We start from the raw sequence: 6,865 nt of genomic DNA, 5'->3' as shown, positions 1-6,865 counted from the left end.
TTATGTGAGTCCAATTCAATAAAACCATCTTTTGTATTAGCTCACAATTTAATGGAGTTCTAAACAGTATCATGGCTATCGAGTATTAGTATGATAACCCAGCACACATTAAGTACTTCATGATTTACTATATTCTTATCATAATGATTAGTAGGTAGCAGTAATATCACAGGGAGCAGTAATTACAGTAGTAGTAGGTGTTGGCTAAAATGAACAATGGTTTTTTTTATGACATACACACATGTAAGTCTGTTCTATCATCTACAATGATATTACATATGATAATAACTGATGGTTGTAACTCAGTTTCCGACAGCTCAGATCTGTAAGAAAAAGTTATTTAGTAATTCAATTGTTATATGTTATTTATTAAATGCTTGTATCCTACCAGGCACTGTTTTAAGCTCTTGAGATCACATAATGGAGGGAGAAGAATAAAAGTTTTAAAATGAACATATTTCAGGGAGTAACAGGTGCTATAAAGACAATGAAGTAGGAGAAGGCTATAGACGATGATGAGAAGGTTTGATAATAGAGAGTGGGATCTGAGCTGTGAGAAAAGAAATTGCCTCATATCCATTCCACAACATTAGTCTAGCCCCATATGGGCACTAATCCCATCCATGTGGGCTCCACTTTCATAACTATTATCCAAAGCCCTGCCTCCTAATACCATACACGTTGTACATTGTGAAGAATGCACACAAATGTTCATTCCATAACATTAGATCACAGGCAAGACTAGCAATAACTGCAAAAAGAAGAAGGCTTTTTAATGGTTTGCTCAGACAAGGCTGTCTCTTGGTTTAAGGTTGCTGACGGTAACCAGGCCTATATTCTATGTATTTATGAGACGTGGCTCCTTGAATAATGCCGCAAAAATCGCATAAAACTCAGGTTGAAATAGCAATATTTCCTAGTCTGAATGGTCCCCGCTAAGTCAAGTGGTCTGTAAACTTCATTAAAGAAACACACCTATTGACTAGAAAGTTTATACCACTATGACAAAGAAGGACTTGGGACATTTGCCCCTGCTTTGCTTTGATCTCGATTGCTCGTATCCTGGAAATAATTAGTAAGATTCTACATTGAATTAGTTCATTGAGTTATGTGAGTCCAATTCAATAAAACCATCTTTTGTATTAGCTCACAATTTAATGGAGTTCTAAACAGTATCATGGCTATCGAGTATTAGTATGATAACCCAGCACACATTAAGTACTTCATGATTTACTATATTCTTATCATAATGATTAGTAGGTAGCAGTAATATCACAGGGAGCAGTAATTACAGTAGTAGTAGGTGTTGGCTAAAATGAACAATGGTTTTTTTTATGACATACACACATGTAAGTCTGTTCTATCATCTACAATGATATTACATATGATAATAACTGATGGTTGTAACTCAGTTTCCGACAGCTCAGATCTGTAAGAAAAAGTTATTTAGTAATTCAATTGTTATATGTTATTTATTAAATGCTTGTATCCTACCAGGCACTGTTTTAAGCTCTTGAGATCACATAATGGAGGGAGAAGAATAAAAGTTTTAAAATGAACATATTTCAGGGAGTAACAGGTGCTATAAAGACAATGAAGTAGGAGAAGGCTATAGACGATGATGAGAAGGTTTGATAATAGAGAGTGGGATCTGAGCTGTGAGAAAAGAAATTGCCTTGATTGGGACCAGCAGTTAGCGTAATGGCTATGTCACTGAACTCTCATGTAGTCAACCACGGTTCGAGTCTGGGACCTGGTGGCTTAAACTCACGCCAGGCACATGTGCATACGTACCCAAGATCCTGAGAGGAGAATGGAAGAGAAGGGATTGCGGCATGGTCATCCCCCCCTGGGAGGCGATTTCTTGCTTTCTATCTCTCTGTCTCTGTCTTTCTGGTGAGCACAGGCACCGTATAACAAAAAACCTCTCAAAAAAAAAAAAAACCCTAGAAATTGCCTTGATTATATTTAATATTTTATCCTTAATAACATAGTAGGCTTAAAAAACTTTATGGAAAATAGAATTAAAGTATGAGTTTATTTTAGTGCAACCAATTTATGTATACTTTTAAAATCTATGTATACTTTCAAAAAATCTATCTATCTATCTATCTATCTATCTATCTATCTATCTATCTATCTATTTAATTGTTGTGAGTTTTGGACCTCCATGTCCGGGACTCCAACTATTGTTGGCCATAGAGGCATATTCCAGGAACTTTGCGAAGACCTTTTACATATTTTGAAGTGTCCTTCTGACTTCCCTAAATCCTACAGTCACTCATTCTTTACCTACAAGTTATGTCTTTGTAAGCCTTATTTCTGACATAGCACAATGTAAATACCTAAGACTTTTTGTCATTATCGATTATTTCTGATAGACGCAGAGTAGCTCCTGAAAAATGAGATATCCTATTTTTGACGAATTCTATTTTGAAGGCTAAGTGATTAGAAATTTCACCGGTTTTTCATTGGTCTCTTTTCCAGGTACAGATGCTCCTCAACTTATAATGAATTTACATTTTTATAAACTCATACGTTGGAAATATTGTCAGAAATGTATACACTAGACCTCATTTACTGAGCACCATAGCTTCATCTTGATGACCTTAAACATGCTCAGACACATTAGCCTACATCGGGGAAATGATCTAACACAAAGTCTATGATGTAAAACTGTCGAATACCTCATGTAATTTATTTAACACCACGCTGAGAGTGAAAAACGGCGTTGCCTGGTTTTGTTCTCCAAGTATGGCTTCTACTGGGTATGCATGACTTTCACATCACAGTAAAGTTGACCCATTAGAAGTTCAACCAGTTCAAGTCAGAGACTATCTCTGTAAGTATCTGCATCCTGGCCTTACCATCTCGCTAGCATACTATCTAATTCTGTTTTGAAAGTCTTCATATTTTGGGAAATAGCTCTTTAGGTAAAAACTAGTCATTCCAGCTGATTTTAATCTCTCTCTTCATTCAGAAGCATTTATTTGGTAGTCAAGAAGCACTAGAGCATTAGTTGTGATGGGAGGTAAGAGAAGGTCCATGGTTTCCTTTTTTTTTTTTTTAGAGAGAGAGAGTTTTTTTTTTTCTTTTTTTCTTTTTTTTTTGCTATAGGTGCATGCTCTTGCCAGAGAGACAGAAACAGAAAATGAGAAATCACCCTCCCCCCACCTCCAGAGGGGATGGCCATGAGACTATCCCTTCTCCCCCATTCTCCTCTCAGGATTTTGGGCATACACGCACACAAGCTCAGTGTGAGTTTTAAGCCACCAGGTCCAGGACTCGAACCATGGTTGACTACGTAGGAGTCCAGTGATGTAACCATTATTCTATGTGCTGGTCCCAAGAGACAGTTCATGGTTTCTAAGTGATATGGAACATATAACCCCCAAAATAAGAATAAGGCAGGGTGGCAGCCTCTGTAACGGAGATTTGTGCAAAGTGTGTGAACGCCCAGGGGATTGTGTCATTAACCTGGCTGGGGACTAGCAGAAGCTTGAATGGAAGCAATTGTGTCCAGGCCACCAGACAAGCATTCCACTTTTGAGAGTGGAGAAAGAGAAATGATGTCTTCCACTGTCAGAGGCAAAGATTATTATGCTAAAATATTCCATTTCTATTGTGGGGAGCCGGTCCCCTGTGTGCATCTTCCCCTGGCATGTTTTTCAAGCTGGTGGCCTGGGGCTTGAGCCACAGTTGGCCATCGAGATCCATGCCAGAGCTGGTCTCTATTTCCTTTTTGTTTATAAGACAAACACGTAAGTGAATATATTCCAATTTCTGCATCAGAGGTCTCTTAATTTTCAAGTTATCCTTAGAAATGAATTTAATAGTGATTGAGGGAAAGATGAAGCTCATCAAACAGACCAGTCACCTTTCCTCTGCAAGTAAGCCTGGTGAGAAAGGAAGGCAAATAAACTAGCAGTTCGCACTTACTTGGCAGAATGAGAACCATGAGCTGTACATTTTACGGTCTTGTGGGTTGTGCGAGAGTATATCTCAATCCTGAAGACCACTTTTTATCATCCGTGAAAGCTTAACAGTCATTTCCAAAGACATGAGATGAAGTTGAGTGCACTAATATAAATTTATTAGAAGAGAAATGATTTTATAAAACCCAAATGTTTATGGTTATACCTGATGTCAGCACATGTGCACAAACCTTTGGGCTCACAAACATCTAATGGGAAAGCGGGTGCTTTCAGTTCTTCCTTTCAGCACCAGGGTCTTGCAGCTCCTCCGTGTTGTGGCAGGCCTCCCCTCTGAAACCCTCCTGCCTGCTATGGAGTCAGAAGTCGAAGAGAAGTTACTAGACCACGTCCCCTAAACAGGGCATTTCCTTCATAAACACAGTTAAAGTGATTTATTTAGTAAAGACTTGCTCAGGAAAGTTGCCTATTTGGTAGATGGAACAATTTAAAAAACCATTTTTTTAAATGCTTAGACGTCTCATGAAGAAGCAGTAATCTATTCGAGTGCCCTGGACTATAGAGAGGGTCCTAAGTTCACTAAGTTAGAGCTGGTCTCTGATTCCTTTTTGTTGATAAAACAAACTAGTAAGTGAATGTATTCCAATTTTTGTATCAGAGGGCCTTTTAATTTTTATGCTATCCTTACAAATAAATGCAAAAGTGATTAAGGAAAAGATGAAGCATATCAAACAGACCAGTCACTTTTCCTCTACAAGTAAGTGTGGTGAGAAAGGAAGGTAAGTAAGCTAGCAGTTTTAGATTTTTGCCTTGAGCAGGTGTATTTGCTTTTCCCCTTATGCAGGTGAGTCATACACCTTATGGCCACTAGATGGCAGTACAATACCAAAAAAGTCTTAAAAAAAACCCCTTGTTTCCCAGCTTCAAAGCAAGTTAATGTATTCTTTAAAAAAAAAAGAATTCTTTTTTTCTTTGAGAGGTTTTTTGCTATAGGGCACGTGCACTTGCCAGAAAGATAGAGACAGAGAGACAGAAAGCGATAAATCACCCCCCCCCCCCAAGGGGGAGGGCCATGCTGCAATCCCTTCTCCATTCTCCTCTTGGGATCTTCGACACACATGCACATGCGCCCAGCATGAGTTTAAGCCTCTGGGTCTGGCACCCCAACCATGTTCTACTCCAAGGGAATCCAGCGACATAGCCATTATACTAACTGCTGGTCCCAAGCTGAATGTAATTCTTATGCTAAGGCAAACTTAATGATCTTCCATCTAGGGGTAGTGACATACTGGGAGTTAAAAATAAACTATTTTTTAAAATGTATAAAGCTAGATTACTCTCAAGAGTAAAAAATTGTCTTAGTTCTTTAGATTTTTGCCCTCAGTCAATTCGAGTTTGTAACAGTCATGTGTTTGGAATAGGCAGAAATAATCTTGTCACCTTCTTCTTCCTGATTCCTTGAAGATTTGATCCCTCACACAGAAAGATGAAGAAAGATGATACATACCTCAAACCCAAAGACATAGTCCCCTACATGTAAAATCTCTGCCCACCTGTACCCCGTATAACCGTCTGTACGCTTGCCGTAGGTATCTGATACCTATGTGGTTCTTACCTTAAGTTCTTTAGTCCCTTCCTAAGGTATGTGAGAACCCTCTCATCTCATGGGGGAACTTCTACAAGCAGGCAGTCTGTAATACTATCAAGAAAATGGCTCCTACACTAGAATCCTAAGCTAACTGCTTCTTGGTCCCGTTTATTCATTCAACAGATATTGCTAAGTATCTGCTGGGTAGCCAGCACTCTGCTAGTTGTTGGGACATCAATAGTGTGAAGACGTAATCTCAGTCCTCATGTTATTTACAACCTAGCGAAGGAGAGAGAGACTGTAAGTAAAGAATCTCGTCTTTAGAACACCCATCACTTAAAATGAAGTGAAAGGCTATGAAAGATACCGTGTAGGGTGACTTGACAGTGGGTGTTCTGACTTGTTTCAGACAACAATTCCTTACTGATGGCCTCCTCAGTGCCCGGTGTTGTTCCAGGGACTGAGATTCATCAGTGAACTGAGCAGACCATTCCCAGCCATACAGAGATACGCTTGAGGGACACAGACAGAACAAGTTGATTTTATGGGGTATTAGGTGGTACGTTCTGTGGGGAATTATAAGGCAGGGAAGAGAGAGAAGAAGCACTTGAGGGGGAGACTGTTGTCCAGCAGTGTAGTCACAGAGGGGCTCAGTGAGAGGATGACATATGGCTGAATGAGGAAAATGAGCATGGGTATTGGAGAAAGGGCATTCTTGTCAAAGAGTAGCAAGTGCAAAGGGCCTGGTGCAGAAACATAGCTGGTGAGTTTTTGAGAAACTGCAGAAAAAACTAACATGGCTAGAATGGCATGAACAGAGAGCCGGGAGACTTGGTCAGCGAAGGAGTGGGTGGCAGATCAGGCAGGACTTCACAGGTCATCGAAATGTCTATCTGGACTGAGCCACAGAGCTAGGAAGGGTTTTGAAAACAGATGCAACATCAGCTTATTCATGAAACGATCACACTGGCTCTTCTGACCAAAAAATATTTCAGGGATCGAAGCAAGAAGCCAGAAGACTAGCAACCCAAGAGAAAGTGAAAAGCAGCTTGAACGTGGATGGTAACAGTAGAGGCATTGAGAAGCAGCAGCCTCCAGTGTGGGTTTTGGCGCCAACAGGATTTCCTGAGGGATTGGATGGGATGGAGGAGACAGAGCGGAGTCATGGATGAATGCCAGCCACTTGGCCTGACCAGCTGAGGGTGGAGGTGTCATGAACTGAAACGGGGAAGACTAAGTGAAGGGTAGGTTTGGGGGCAGAGATTAGGAGTTCAGTTTTGGACACGGGAAGGTTGAAGTGTGTGTGAGCTGTCCAAACAGACAAATTGCATTTCATTTGAGTGCA

The sequence above is a fragment of the Tupaia chinensis genome, unplaced genomic scaffold (genome assembly GCF_000334495.1).
Source record: "Tupaia chinensis unplaced genomic scaffold, TupChi_1.0 Scaffold000039_1, whole genome shotgun sequence".
In the NCBI taxonomy this organism is placed as follows: Eukaryota; Metazoa; Chordata; class Mammalia; order Scandentia; family Tupaiidae; genus Tupaia; species Tupaia belangeri.
This window is presented reverse-complemented; position numbering follows the sequence as displayed.